Source organism: Neofelis nebulosa, chromosome 4 (assembly GCF_028018385.1).
Source record: "Neofelis nebulosa isolate mNeoNeb1 chromosome 4, mNeoNeb1.pri, whole genome shotgun sequence".
Lineage (NCBI taxonomy): Eukaryota > Metazoa > Chordata > Mammalia > Carnivora > Felidae > Neofelis > Neofelis nebulosa.
In genome coordinates this window covers 25,058,380-25,071,926 of record NC_080785.1, presented here as the reverse complement: position 1 = coordinate 25,071,926, position 13,547 = coordinate 25,058,380, and the positions used below count along the sequence as shown (strand labels likewise).

Here is a 13,547-nt window from a genome sequence, read left to right as displayed (position 1 = left end):
GTACTAATGCATTTAAAATGCTCAGTGTATTTACTAAGACTTACCAGTTCTCACATCAGCCCAAGCTTCTGGAGTGGACTGGTCACTATTGATCCAATTTTGTATCTAGTGGCTTCTGCCCTTTATCTCTTTTTAAAAGTAAGTAAGTTAGTTATTTTAGAGAGAAAGCATGTGTGTGAGCAGGGATTGGGCAGAGGGGGAGAGAGACTCTTAAGCAAGCTCCACACTCAGCATGGAGCCTGACACAGAGCTTGACCCCACGACCCTGGGATCATGATCTGAGCCAAAACTAAGAGTCAGACACTCAACCAACTGAACCACCCAGGCACCTCTATTTAGTATGTGTTTGAATAATCTCTATACCCAACATGGGGCTTGAACTCATGACCCTGAGGTCAAGATTCACGTGCTCTGCCAACCGAGCCATCCAGGCACCACCTTTCCTTTCTCTCTCTTTGTGCTTTCTTGCACACTTCTGGCCATTTGTTTCCATTTAAACTTCTTTCTTAAGGATTTTTCTTGAGCGTTTATATTCCATCCTCTTCTTAGTCTTTACAACTCTTCCTGGCCAAGCTCATCCACTTATAAAACTGCTACTTCACAGAATGTTCTACGTAGTAGGTGAAAGAAGATATAGGAAATGCCGAAACAAAATGCCTCATTGGATTATGCCTTAGCTTTTGTAGTAGTCCATTTTTATTGTTCCACGGCAGGCCCTTGGGTTGGATTTATCTCTTCTCTCACTTGGTTGGATTTATCTCTTTTGTCACTTTTTAAATTGTCATGGTGGCTAACTTACATCCATTTTTCCTCTAAATCTTAAATGTGTACTATGTTAACCCAGTAATGATTGATAAGTACTTCCATAAAGATAGAAGTGATATTCACGAGTAAATTTTTTGTTTGTTTATTTTTATTTTTATTTTTTTGAGAGAGAGCGGGGGTGGGGGGGAATGAACGGGCGGCAGAGAGAGAGAGAGAGAGAGAGAGAGAGAGAATCCCAGATGGCAGAGGGAGGGGAAGAGAGCGAAGTAGGGCAGTAGGGCTCGCCCAAAGCGGGGCTCGTACTCACCCCATGTGGGTGGGACTCAAGCTCACAAACTGTGAGATCATGACCTGAGCCGAAGTCAGATGTTTAACAACTGAGCCACCCAGGCACTCCTGAGTAAGTAAGTTTTAATGTTTCAAGAAGTTTAAAACAGATACAATTTATCCTTTAATAAAGGTAATTTATTGAACATGTCTTTCGGGGCTCCTTGGTGGCTCAGTGATTTAAGCGACTGACTTCGTCTCAGGTCATGATCTCACAGTTTGTGGGTTCAAGCCTTGTGTTGGGCTCTGTGTTGACAGCTCAGAGCCTGGAGCCTGCCTGACTCGGATTCTGTCTCCTTCTCTGTTTCTCCCCCTCATGTTCACTCTCTCTCAAAAATAAGTAAATAAACATTAAAGGAAGGAAGGAAGGAACGAGGGAAGGAAGGAAGAAAGAAAAAAGACAAGAAAAAGAGAGAGAGAATGCTGTTCAAATCAGGAGGTGTGCTAGCAAGCAACCTACCTGGGTACTGTCCTCTAGGTAGTGATCTGCCGATCTGCATATCTGAAGTGATTGAAAAGGCAGAGGGCTACTAACCTTAAGTGTTTTAGGAAGTGCTATTCTATACCCCCCATCTGAACAGTTCTCCTGAACTTTATATATTGTGTGGAACTTACTGAATGACCCTCTCTGTTGTGACGCCCTTGTGAATTTTTGTGCCATCAGTAAAAACATGTTGATAACAAGTACAACTTGGAGAGCATTAGGAAATAGTTGAATCTTTGAAGTCAATGTGTATGATAGCTAGGAGATGTTTAATAATAACATGAACTTCACAACAGGTTAAGGAAAGTTGGGACTGCCTTCTATCAAGTTTCCATTGTGGCTTTTACATGCAGCTTTTTTAGATCTCTGATATATCTGCTTACATATCAACTGTGACTCAGCAGACCACTGCTTTAATGGGAGCTTCTATTGTGTTAAAAGTGTAATTTATAAACCATCACATATCAGGTCAGCAGCAAGGGGAATTATATTAAGGTTCTTAGACCGTCTCTTCTTTCCCCTGCACCCACCCCCACCCCCCCCATCATCTCGGCATTGTTTGCAAAATCACTTTTTCTTTTAAGAAGCAACTATGCAGAGCATTTATTCTGGTCACCACTTTCTCAAAAACCTCCCTCTGAAACTGTTCTTCCGTTTGTCACTTAGCACAGGCTGTGGCTGTGGCGAGATCAGACCCTTGAGTGAGGGTTGACCACAAAGGCTTTGTGGTGGCTTACTGTATTTCAAAGCCAAGAACCAGAATAACCCTGCCCTCCCTGAAGGGTAGGAGAGAAGAAATTTCAAACCCGTTAGCCTTTTTGTGGGGCTCATTTGTTGCTTATACTAGAGCTAAGAATCATCTAGTGAAAAAGTATTATGTCTTCTCATTCTGAGAGGAAAACATTGACCACCAGAAAACAATTTGGTTTTGACTCAGTTTTCTAAGCGGAGACTCATTTCTAGAACTTTTACTTGCAGAAGTCCTAAACTTTATTTATGCAGTGAAAGTCTCAAGCAGTTACTGTATTCTAAACTGTAGCCACACTGACTTTGGGCCTGGTCCTGTTGCTAATGGATTCTGGGGAACAAGAACGCCACTCGCCTTTTCCTGTGGTGCCAGCTGGCTGGGTTGTAGACTATAAACCGTAACGGGACAGGTAGTGGAATTCTTTACTGGGCCCTTTTGCCTTCTGACCCATATGACAAAACTTCTCTTGAGCTTCCACCCTAGGAAGCAACCTATGCGAAGATAATTTTTTCTAACTTCTTTAGATTGATTGGGCTTTGTAAAAGAACATAGAGTTACTCTTTTGCTTTTAGTCACTTCGTATTTCTCAGAGCAGAATGACAACCTTCCAGACCCTACAGTATTCTTTTGAACTTCTTCCTGTAAACAAAGCAATGTTTATGTATCACAACATTCTCATGAACTACCAAGGACTTGAAAATGACTCTCTGGGGCTACCCTATCCTCACTTTGGTCTTTACTAGACCTCTGTGATTTGGCTGGTTCGACCTTCACTGTCAGAGCAGATCATTCCAGATGCCATTATGTAATTTTCTGTCTTGGGGTATGTGTTTGTGTGGGCGGGTGGTTTTGTTTTGTTTTTAAGTGGTGTTTAATGTCAGGCTAATAATAAACTGGGTACGTAGGCCTGGTTTTGTCATAATGGCCACGAGTTTGCTTATTTGTCCCTGTTCTCCTGAAAGGCGGAAAACTGCCCCCTCCCCAAGTGATGCCTACATTTTAGAGGGGCCTCTGGTCATCTCAGCTGCCTAGAAAATCCTGCATGCCAACTGGCAGTTCTAGTCTGAAGAGACAAAGATGAGGAATCTGAGGAATCTCCTCTCTGGTTGCTCTCACGACGACCCATTACTCGTCTTCCTGTGACCTAAGTTGAACCAATAGGGATGAATTTGCTGTTCCTAAACCAATTCCAAAAATTGGTCTATGCTTGCCCATAGTTCTTAGGTTCTCATTCTTCAGGGAGTGCCAGGTTCTTCATCACATTTATGATTCTCGGGGCTTTAAGTTGTGCTAGGTCATTCTTGGTCCCTTGAAATTTGGAAAAAGAATATATTAGTTGAACTTTCCTTTCTGGGCAGTTTTTCTCAAAACTATATGAGAGAATCACCTGGGGCACTTAAAAAAAGTAATGGTGCCCCATATTTAAAATCTAGGTACCAGGGGCGCCTGGGTGGCGCAGTCGGTTAAGCGTCCGACTTCAGCCAGGTCACGATCTCGCGGTCCGTGAGTTCGAGCCCCGTGTCAGGCTCTGGGCTGATGGCTCAGAGCCTGGAGCCTGTTTCCGATTCTGTGTCTCCCTCTCTCTCTGCCCCTCCCCCGTTCATGCTCTGTCTCTCTCTGTCCCAAAAATAAATAAAAAACGTTGAAAAAAAAAATAATAAAAAAATAAAATCTAGGTACCCATATTTGTTCTTCTAAAATTGCTGTTCTTCACCCCTAGAGGTTCTGGGTTTATTGGCCTGGCATAGGGCCTGGCATTGGTGTTTTGAATAGTGATTCTAATGTGCAGCCAGTATTAATAAGCACTATGAAAGGAAGTCTAGAAGAAATAGGAGGTTCCAAAACCAACATTCTTCTCTGTTCTCAGGTAAGTACAGATGTGGATAATAGGAAGAATAAGAGAAACTTTGTAAATGTACATTTTCTCAGATCAGTTTGGTCCCTAAGCAGAGCCTTTTTTACCTCCACTAATTTCTCCTGTACCAACTCTGCTTAGAATAAAGTACAGAGTGGCAGAGCAGTGTAGGGGCTGAAGGGCTAATGGTTATTTCCAGCTCTGCCTTCAGCATGTAGAATGACCTTGGGAAGTCACTCATTCACCCTCTTTGCCTCAGGTCCTCATCTGACCTTTTTTGAGAGAGAAAGTGGCATAAACAGTATTGCTAATATTCTTTCTTAATCTCTTAGGATCTCTTTTGAGTAATCTAAGTTTCTTTAAACCTCTTGCCAGGCTCTTAAGAAAGAGGACTTTGACCAGGGGTGTGACTAGGGACGTGATCAGGGGTGAGAGTACCAGCAACAGTGAAGCCGCAAGTTTTCCCATTGGCTTTAAAGTCTAGCCGTGGATTTTTGTGTTTTCCAGAGCAATAAACGCCTTTATCACATGACCGAGGATAGAAGGGAGAAGGATTCATTTGCCTTTCAGGGCTTTGCTTTTCCTCAGATAGAGCTCTGAGTCCTTGCCCTCTAGCACATAGCCGTCGGCTCAGCGACACTGGCCTGGTCTTGAAGTGATGGAAGGAAGATGCATGCCCTGCTGGAACTGCTCCTCCACAAGACTGCTGCTTTTGACATTCTCTTTCCTTTCATCATATTTCTTCTGAATTGTGTCTGATCGTGTTTTGTTTAAAATCTCTTCCTCCACGGTAGTCAGCTCGGCCCCCTTCTCACGGCCCAGGGACAGCGCCTAGTGGGACTCGTACCACTGTCAGTAGGGTGTGCCGTCTTCCCTGGGGTTTTGGTGCTGACCGGTTTATCGGTGGCTTGCGTTCCTTGTTTTCCCCCTGCAACACTTGGAGCCCTGGGAAAAGTTCCCCACGTTCAGCCTCAAGGCATCGCGCTTCTTCCTGCCTCCCCGAGCCTGCACTGTGTGTATGTGGCCTGGCCGATCTTGGTCCTGGCAGCGGGTGTCCCAACTCATACTTCCTTTTCTTATGGTAGGGCTTTCTCTTGCTCTGGTCTTGTGGTGCTTGTGCCCGTTGTCCCGATATGCCCATCGCTCTCAGCATTGGCTGTGAAAGAGCTAGCCATGGATTTTCCCCTCCCCAGGATTTTGATGGTAAGTGCTTAGTTTACTTCAAAGTCCGTGGATTTGCAGAATCAGACTTGACCCAGATAGTTAACTCTTAGTGATCACTGCCAGTTGAGTCAGTGGCCTCTTTGCCATTAGCCGCTGGCGTGACCTCAAATGAAAATGTTTAACCTGAGGTAACAACGTACATCATTGGAGAGAGCTTTGAATTTAGACCTAATATACTTTTTTTTACCTCTGTCTGTAATTATCAAATTCATAGAATTTCCTCTAGTTGGCAACTGTTTTTGTATTGTTTTGTTTTTTAATTTTCTCCTTAAGAGGAAGTCTTTGGCAGTATAAAGTGTTAATGTCTTTGTTCGTGTTGGTAGTTTGTGGCTAACTAACCCAAACTGTATTTTTAAATGCTTTTGGGAACCAAGGAAATTCAAGTATAATCTGTTCATTTGGTAGACACAATAAATGCCAGTTGTGGGGTTTATTAAAGACTCAAGCCAATAGGTAAATATTTAAGAAGCCCTGGAGTTCGTTGTTTTTGTTTTGGGGTGTAGATTGATGCGTCTGAAATTAATGATGTATGTTTTGGTGATTGAGGCATAATTATGTGGCAGCCTTTAGTTTAAACTAATATTTACCTCAAGTGATTTGCTGTTTCATGCTGACGCCCTTCTAGAAACAACACATTTTTGGCCCTGGCTGTTTTCTTACATGCCTTTCTATTTTTACAAATAATGTTAATCTGGTATACACAGGTGTAACAAACTAGCCAGTGCCATAATGTTAAACATTTTGAATATTACCTGATTATAACACATAAGAATTTGCATTATATCCCCCGGTCTTAGAGAATTCTTCAAGACTTGTTTTCAGGGAGAGATGCCAATCTTGACTTACAGCAGGTTGGCAGAGAGGCGGAGGGTCTGGAACAAGAAGTATTCCTATTTTGGTTTGGATTGTTTGAATTGGAGCTATTTTCCTTACCTTACCTTACCTGCGTTGATGAGCTTGTGTGTTGAGAGCCTGTGGTTGAAAATCTTTGCCTGTAACTTTCAGCCCCAGCATCTCCTTGGCAACATTTGTTTTTCTAACCAGTGCACCGCCCCAGGGTAGAACCTTAACTAGTGAGTAGAAGCCTCTGGAGGCTGTGTTTTTCCCATTCAGAAACTGAGTAGGTCTAGGTAGGTCAGAACCTGAGCCAGCTCCATGTTTTTCACCATGCTTTATCTTGGAGTATTCGTTGAGGGCTTTTATTTTTCACACTGGTAGATTATGTCCAGCAATAAGATATACTCATTGTGGATGAGGAGATAGTTCATTGGTGTCCTCTCACATCCTACCCTCTTCCCCCTCATGCAGCACTCCCCAGTTTACCTTCCATCTTAATATCTGAGTAGTCTTTTTCTGGAAAGTATGCTTTATTTATGGCAGCTCCAAAAAGCATGAGCTGAAGAGTGAGTTCACTTTTCCTTGAGTTTGGCAAGGATAGTGGGACTGTAATCAGAATGTGCTTATTCTAAAATTTTTCTAGATTAAACCTCTTTCCTGGGCAATAAAGTGTTAACGGCACCTCTCCCCCAACACACATACACACCCCGCAGCCAAAATAAAAAAATAAATTTGGCTAGCGTCAGGACTTACTTCTCCGTCTTGTCTTTAGGAAGTTATTCACCTCTCGATTCTGTTCCCTGAGATTTTGAGATGATAATTTCCTATTCTTGACAGAATGTATATGTTACCCACTCTCTCTTTCTCCTGTAATAACAAAATTGCTGTGATAGCCAACCAGTCAGTTTAAAAAAAAAATCAGGTAATTCATTTCTAAATTGGAACTTGTTTCTTTCTAATCAGGCTTGTAATGTATTACAGACATCACTCTCAGCATTGGCTACAGAAGTGATTTAATGCTGGGTTTTAATGACTCCTTCATTAATCCTGGTATTCTGGGATTTATCATTCACTGGCCTTTGACCAGTGGAAATGATGAAAACTTTGATTTCATGCATATTGGATAACACTGGACTGTTGCCGCTGGAGCCATGAATCTTGCCTCTGCAGTGGCATGTGTGATTGGGAGTGCCACGGATGGATGGCTGCTCTCCCAGGCCAGGCGCTGCTGCTGAAGCGGTGAGCACGATGTCTTTATCGGCTCAGGGTGACCTCTTCCCAGGACCGCTGGACTGCAAGTAGGAGTCTGCTCTGATAGCTTCATCTGCTGGACAGGTCTCTCGACTTGTGAAGTCAGGCTCACCCTTTCAGCTATTTCCTGAAAGATCCTTGCTTTGAGAATGTGTGTCTTAATGTATGCAACTTAGAACACTTTTTTTCTCCTAGTAAAATAGATTTTGTTTTGTTCTCACAACAACTTCATGAGGTGACGTTCATGGTGCTGTAAGTCCAGCTTACATATAACGTTTCTCTTGCTGCTACTCCTGCTGCAGAGAGGACAGTGTTGGTTGCTTTCCTTGCTCTTCCTGGTAGCATTGTGAATGTTTCCTGGAAGAGAGGGGCTCATTTATGTACTATTAGTCTTGGGGTTGGAGTGTAATACCCTAAGTATATGTCAGGTGTGCACCCACCACCCCCCCCCCCCACGCCAGTGCTGAGGAGAGAGAAAGTCACGTACTTTAATCTTCACAGAGGCTCATGGGTTACCTAGTGCCTCCTCAGTTTATCTTGAACACATTGATGAGCTTGATAAAACTTCAGTCAGTGCCGCGTGAAGATCACATGGGAGGATTATTAAAAAGGAGCTAAATATTTTTGCACTGTGTAACACTTAACTCTGGTGAGCATGTCCCCTTTAACTGCATGTGCTGGGTGTCATAGGAAGTGACCTTTATTATTATTATTTTTTTAAATAGGCTCTACATCCAACGTGGGGTTTGAATTCACAACCCTGAGATCAAAAGTGCATGCTATACTTACTGAGCCAGCCAGGTGCCCCAGCAAATGACCTTTTAAAGTTCTCCTTGGGCACACTTGGGTGGTGCAGTTGGTTAAGCATCCAACGCTTGATCTCGGCTCAGGTCACGATCTCACGGTTCTTGAGTTCGAGCCCTCAGTTGGGCTCTGCAACAGACAACACAGAGCCTGCTTGGGATTCTTCCTTTCTCTCCCTCTCTGTTCGTCCTCTTCTCTCTCTCTCTCTCTCTCTCTCTCTCTCTCTCTCTCTCTCTCTCTCTCTCTCTCTCCCCTCTCTCTCTCTCCCCCTCTCTCTCTCTCCCCCCCTCTCTCTCTCCCCCTCTCCCTCTCCCTCTCCCTCTCTCTTTCTCTCTCTCTCTCTCCCTCTCTCTCAAAATAAATAAATAAACTTAAAAAAAATAATAAAGGTCTCCTTAAAAGGGGGCACATGGGTGGCTTAGTTGGTTGAGTGTTCAACTCTTGGTCTCAGCTTATCTTGATCTCGGGATTGTGAGTTCAAGCCCCGTGTGGGCCCAGCATGGAGCCTATTAAAAAAAAATAGTTCTCCTTAAAAAGCAGTACCTTAAGGCAGGAGTGGCAAACCTTTTCTGTACGGGACCAGATAGTAAATATTTTAGCTTTAAAAGCCACGTGGTCTGTGTTATAACTCTTTGACTCTGCCTTTGCAGTGCAAAAGCAACCACAGACAATATGCAAACAAATGGGTGTGGCTATGTTCCAATAAAACTTTAATTAAAAACACACTATGAGTCTGCAAGCCTTGTTCTAGGGACTCATGCTATGGAAGAATGAATAGATGCCTATAGAACAAGTGATTAGACCAGGTATCCAAATGTTAGTAAAAATGAATCCTCATGACTTAAGGAAGGTATTTCTGTATAGCAGCATCACATGCCAATGCCAAAACTGTTACGCGTAAAAATTTTAAGATGGAGGAGAAATTGAAAGAAATCTCTCTCCAAAAGTGGCTCTAATGATGCAACATTCTCTGTTGAATACATTTGTAGGGAGTATAGCTTGAGGACAAATATTTTTGAAATGTGTTTTAAACAGTACTTCTAGATTAATAAATGTTTTAAATAAATATTCGATGATTTCACTTATATCCAAAGAGTTATATATTCAAAATGAACAAGAAACTCTTCCTACCTTCCCCCCGCCCCCCCCCCCCCCCCCGGAAGGAAACCTGGTGTTCCTTTATGTGCCACTACATCTCTTGTGATGTTTTCTCTTGACCGCTGCCAGAAGCTCACTTTCGGCGGAAATGTTGGTTTTGGAAATTGTTTCCAGTATAATCTGATGGTTTTTCACTTCCTTCTAGTTGAACTGTCTCTACACCTGTCACTGGCGATAGAACAATTCACTTCCTCTGTTTGGTGGCACAGTATCCATTCTACTTCTAACTGATTGTGTTTTTCCAGTTACTTGGTCCTAGGAGCATGTCCTTGTTTTTCTAGGTGTCTGATTCCCATTTTTTGTATAATGCTACCTTGGGTCTGTCTAGAACACCCGAGTTTGTAAAACAGCAGCGTCTTTCCTGTTAGTGTTGTATTATTTGCTACCCATTTAATTTTGTGATTTCTTTCTTTTTGCCTTTCTCCCTTTTGTCACTGTCCCCAGACCAGCCCTGATTTAACCATATGTCTTCCCTCTTGAAATTTTCAGCCTAATCTAGTTCAAGGAAACACTGCCCTGCATAGTAGTTTTGCCAGCATCCTAGAGACAGATTTTCTTTTTGTTCAGCATGCCCCTTTTCAGATGCATCTGGAATAACAGCTGTATTCCCGTTCCTGAATAAAATATTTTAGGAAAGCGACTCATGGTAAAGCACCTGGACTCTTAAGCGAGATTGGGGGTAAACTCCAGATCATATCCATCACCAGCAGGGTGGGAGGATCAATTTTTATGGGGTGGAGATAGACCACGCGAATAAGGATATGACCGAACTGGTGTTATGAGAGCGCCATTTGTATCTGCTCAATGTAAGGGATTAGATAATCTGTCATTATGCTAATTCTGGGTAACAGATGGTGGAGAGTTCTGCATCTCAACAGCAGTATTCACCATGGGGGAAATTAGCTTGCACCCAGATCAGCAGTCAGGCAGGAATTCCATTGAGAGATGAACACTACTGGTGATTACATTAGTGTGTCCCTCAAAGGACATCCGCACATATGCTGGCTTTCTTGAATTTCCCTGTAGTTTACTTACCCTTGCCCATTGCCCTTTCTAAGTTACCAGACCTCTTTGCTCCTATCTATAAAGGATTGGAGGTGGTTTCTCTCCATTTGGTTAATTTAAGAAGATCAGGATTAGAAGTAGGTTAGGTAAATGTGGCTCAAAGCGTTAGCATATTGCATATTTCTTTCAGAGAAAAGATGCCATACAGCTATCGAAAACAGTGCTGATTGTCAGTCTTTAGAAATGAACTTCGGAGGTGAAATGAGAAGCAGGAAAATGAATGTGCTCTTTCTGAGTACCGTACTTTGCCTTTGATATATATGTATTTAAAAGACATAATTAAGTCCTTTGGCTTCACATTCTCTAAGAGTCCATCTTGATCATGCTGTTTTTTCCCTCTGTAAATGATTTCCCTTCAGTATTTTGTTATGCAGAGCTTCGATCATTATCAACTTTATTTCTCTTTGCTTATCCCTCCTCCTACCTTACCATATACCTGCTTTCCATTACCATTTGTATGTCCTACTTTCATTTCAAAACTATTATGTTTAATACTAATGCTGATTAAAAATGGTGGCTTTCAAACTTGTGTGCCCCAGAATCACCTGTGTAGCTTATTAAAAAGCACCCCATGGGGCGCCTGGGTGGCGCAGTCGGTTAAGCGTCCGACTTCAGCCAGGTCACGATCTCGCGGTCCGTGAGTTCGAGCCCCGCGTCGGGCTCTGGGCTGATGGCTCGGAGCCTGGAGCCTGTTTCCGATTCTGTGTCTCCCTCTCTCTCTGCGCCTCCCCCGTTCATGCTCTGTCTCTCTCTGTCCCGAAAAAATAAATTAAAAACGTTTAAAAAAAAAAAAAAAAAAAAAAAAAAGCACCCCAGGCAGTGGAACAGACCCAGCTTATGTTTTGCTCCCTAAAGTACTGTCGTCTTTCAGCTGATTTTATTTCCTTTCCTATCACTCTGTGACGTAGTGAGCTTGGACAGAATCCAAGAATCTAGACTAGGATCATCGTGAAGAATTGTCCAGGTTGATTGGTCAGCTGTCAGAATTGATCGCTGCTCATACAGGGTGTAGTTCCAGACGTACTTTACATAGGCATGGTATTGAGGGTTAATGGGTTGGTAAATTGGATTATGCGCCTTTGTTCAAAAAGGGGTGTCAACATTTTGGACTGGGATGCCTAAAAGTCGGGGCAAGGCAGGAACAAGCCATCCATAGCTTTAGTTCTCACCGGAGCTGAAATAACTGAGGATGTTTGATCCTGCCTTGGTGACTTTAGGGGACTTGGTAGAAGCGGTTTAATTAGGAAGGTGTGGTGGATTCCTTTATTTGTTAACAAATTCCCTTTCCTGTTCTGTTCTTTCCTATTTACTTTTGCCCTCGTTCCACTCCTTGTACTCAACAACTCAGACCTAAATCAATTCAGTGGCCTTCTTGATAAGCCTTTTCTAACTGCAGGTTTTCCCATCTCCATTTCTTCCTGCATAATGCTGCCAGCTTAATTTAACATAAATGCTGTTTTCATGTTAGTTCCACAATAGCTATTTTAGATTTCACAGCTATCTTCAGTCAAGCCCCCTACTCTCTTCTCTCGCCCCTCATTCTCAGCAGACAGCCCCATCTCCCCCAGTATGGAGAAAACATGGGCTTATCTGGAAAATGCCTTAAACTTGTTCTCGCAGCTGCAAACTTGTCTTCCGCCTGCTTGCTTTCTTATCTCCTGCCTTCCCATCTCCATGGAAGATTTCAGCCTCTTTCTTCCCAAACGAAGTTTTCTGCATACATGCTCTCAATTCTCTCTTTTGGTCTCCTTAGGGATTTTGTGCCATCAGTTATTAGCCCCTTTCTTTTTAACTAATTTTTAAAACGTATCCTCCAGTTCTCTGTCTTTATTATAGCAAATCTTCTCCTTTTCTTCATAGCCAAGTTAGTTAAAAGAGTTAAAAGAAATTTTAATTCTGCTTCCATTTGCTCTTCATTCCTTCACAATCTGCTTTGACCCTTCCAAATCATTGAAACTGAGCTGACCTAGGAGACCAAAGTTTCCCTCAAGGACACTTCTCAATCCTTGCTTGTACTTGATCTCCGCAGTACTTAAAGCTTATCACAATCTTTTAAAAATTTTTTTAGGGGGCGCCTGGGTGGCGCAGTCGGTTAAGCGTCCGACTTCAGCCAGGTCACGATCTCGCGGTCCGTGAGTTTGAGCCCCGCGTTGGGCTCTGGGCTGATGGCTCGGAGCCTGGAGCCTGTTTCCGATTCCGTGTCTCCCTCTCTCTCTGCCCCTCCCCCGTTCATGCTCTGTCTCTCTCTGTCCCAAAAATAAATTAAAAAATGATGAAAAAAAAAATTTAAAAAAAAAAAATTTTTTTTAGTACAGCGTATTTGATTGGATTCTCTCTGTGACTCTGATTACTTCTCTTCGGCCCACTTTTGAGTACTCCTTAAATATTTGTGCTTTCCAGGCTTCCCTCCCTGTCAGTCTTCTTAACCCCACTGCAGCCTCCACAGGTGATCTCATTCATCCCATTGCTTCGGTTTTCACGTAGATACTGCTGATTCCCAAACCTAGGTCTCTAGCCCAGTTCTTATCACCTGGATCCCCCCACCAGTATATCCAACTACTTACTGCACCTCACTGCTTAGAAACCAAAACCCGGTATGGCTAAAACTGAGCTCATGTTCTCCCCTTTAAAGAGCTATTCCTTTACTTGCATGATCCCACATCTTGATTGATGGTGCCACCGCTTAGTCAGTCTTGTGTTCCACTAATCAAAGTGTCATCTTTATATCCCTCTCTCTCAATCTGCATACCTGATTATCTACTGACATATATCAGGTTCGTTCCAGCCTTTTCCTCCTCACTACCTGGTTTATGCTGTCTCCATACTGACCTTCCTGTTTCTAGTCTTACTCTTTTCTGATCCATTTTCCACACTACTGCTGCAATTGGCTTTGTGTTCCACAAATCTGATTGTTATTCTCCTGCTTAAAAGTCTTCATTAATCATCCACGGCCTTTAGGATTAATACAAACCCGTGATCTGGCCCTTGCTTACCTCTCCATGTTTATATTTAACATTCCCTGGCTCTCG

General features: G+C 42.9%; 1 protein-coding gene and 1 long non-coding RNA gene across 2 annotated transcripts in view; both read left to right on the top strand.

Annotated features, from left to right (window-relative positions):
* The window catches only part of SND1 (staphylococcal nuclease and tudor domain containing 1), a 425,421-nt gene that overhangs the window by 201,132 nt on the left and 210,742 nt on the right, over positions 1-13,547 (top strand). The gene's annotated exons all lie outside the window — the stretch shown is intronic.
* LOC131509031 (uncharacterized) lies at positions 3,625-8,102 on the top strand. The gene is made up of 2 exons (XR_009260267.1): positions 3,625-3,757; positions 4,001-8,102. It is a non-coding gene; the product is annotated as an uncharacterized LOC131509031 (long non-coding RNA).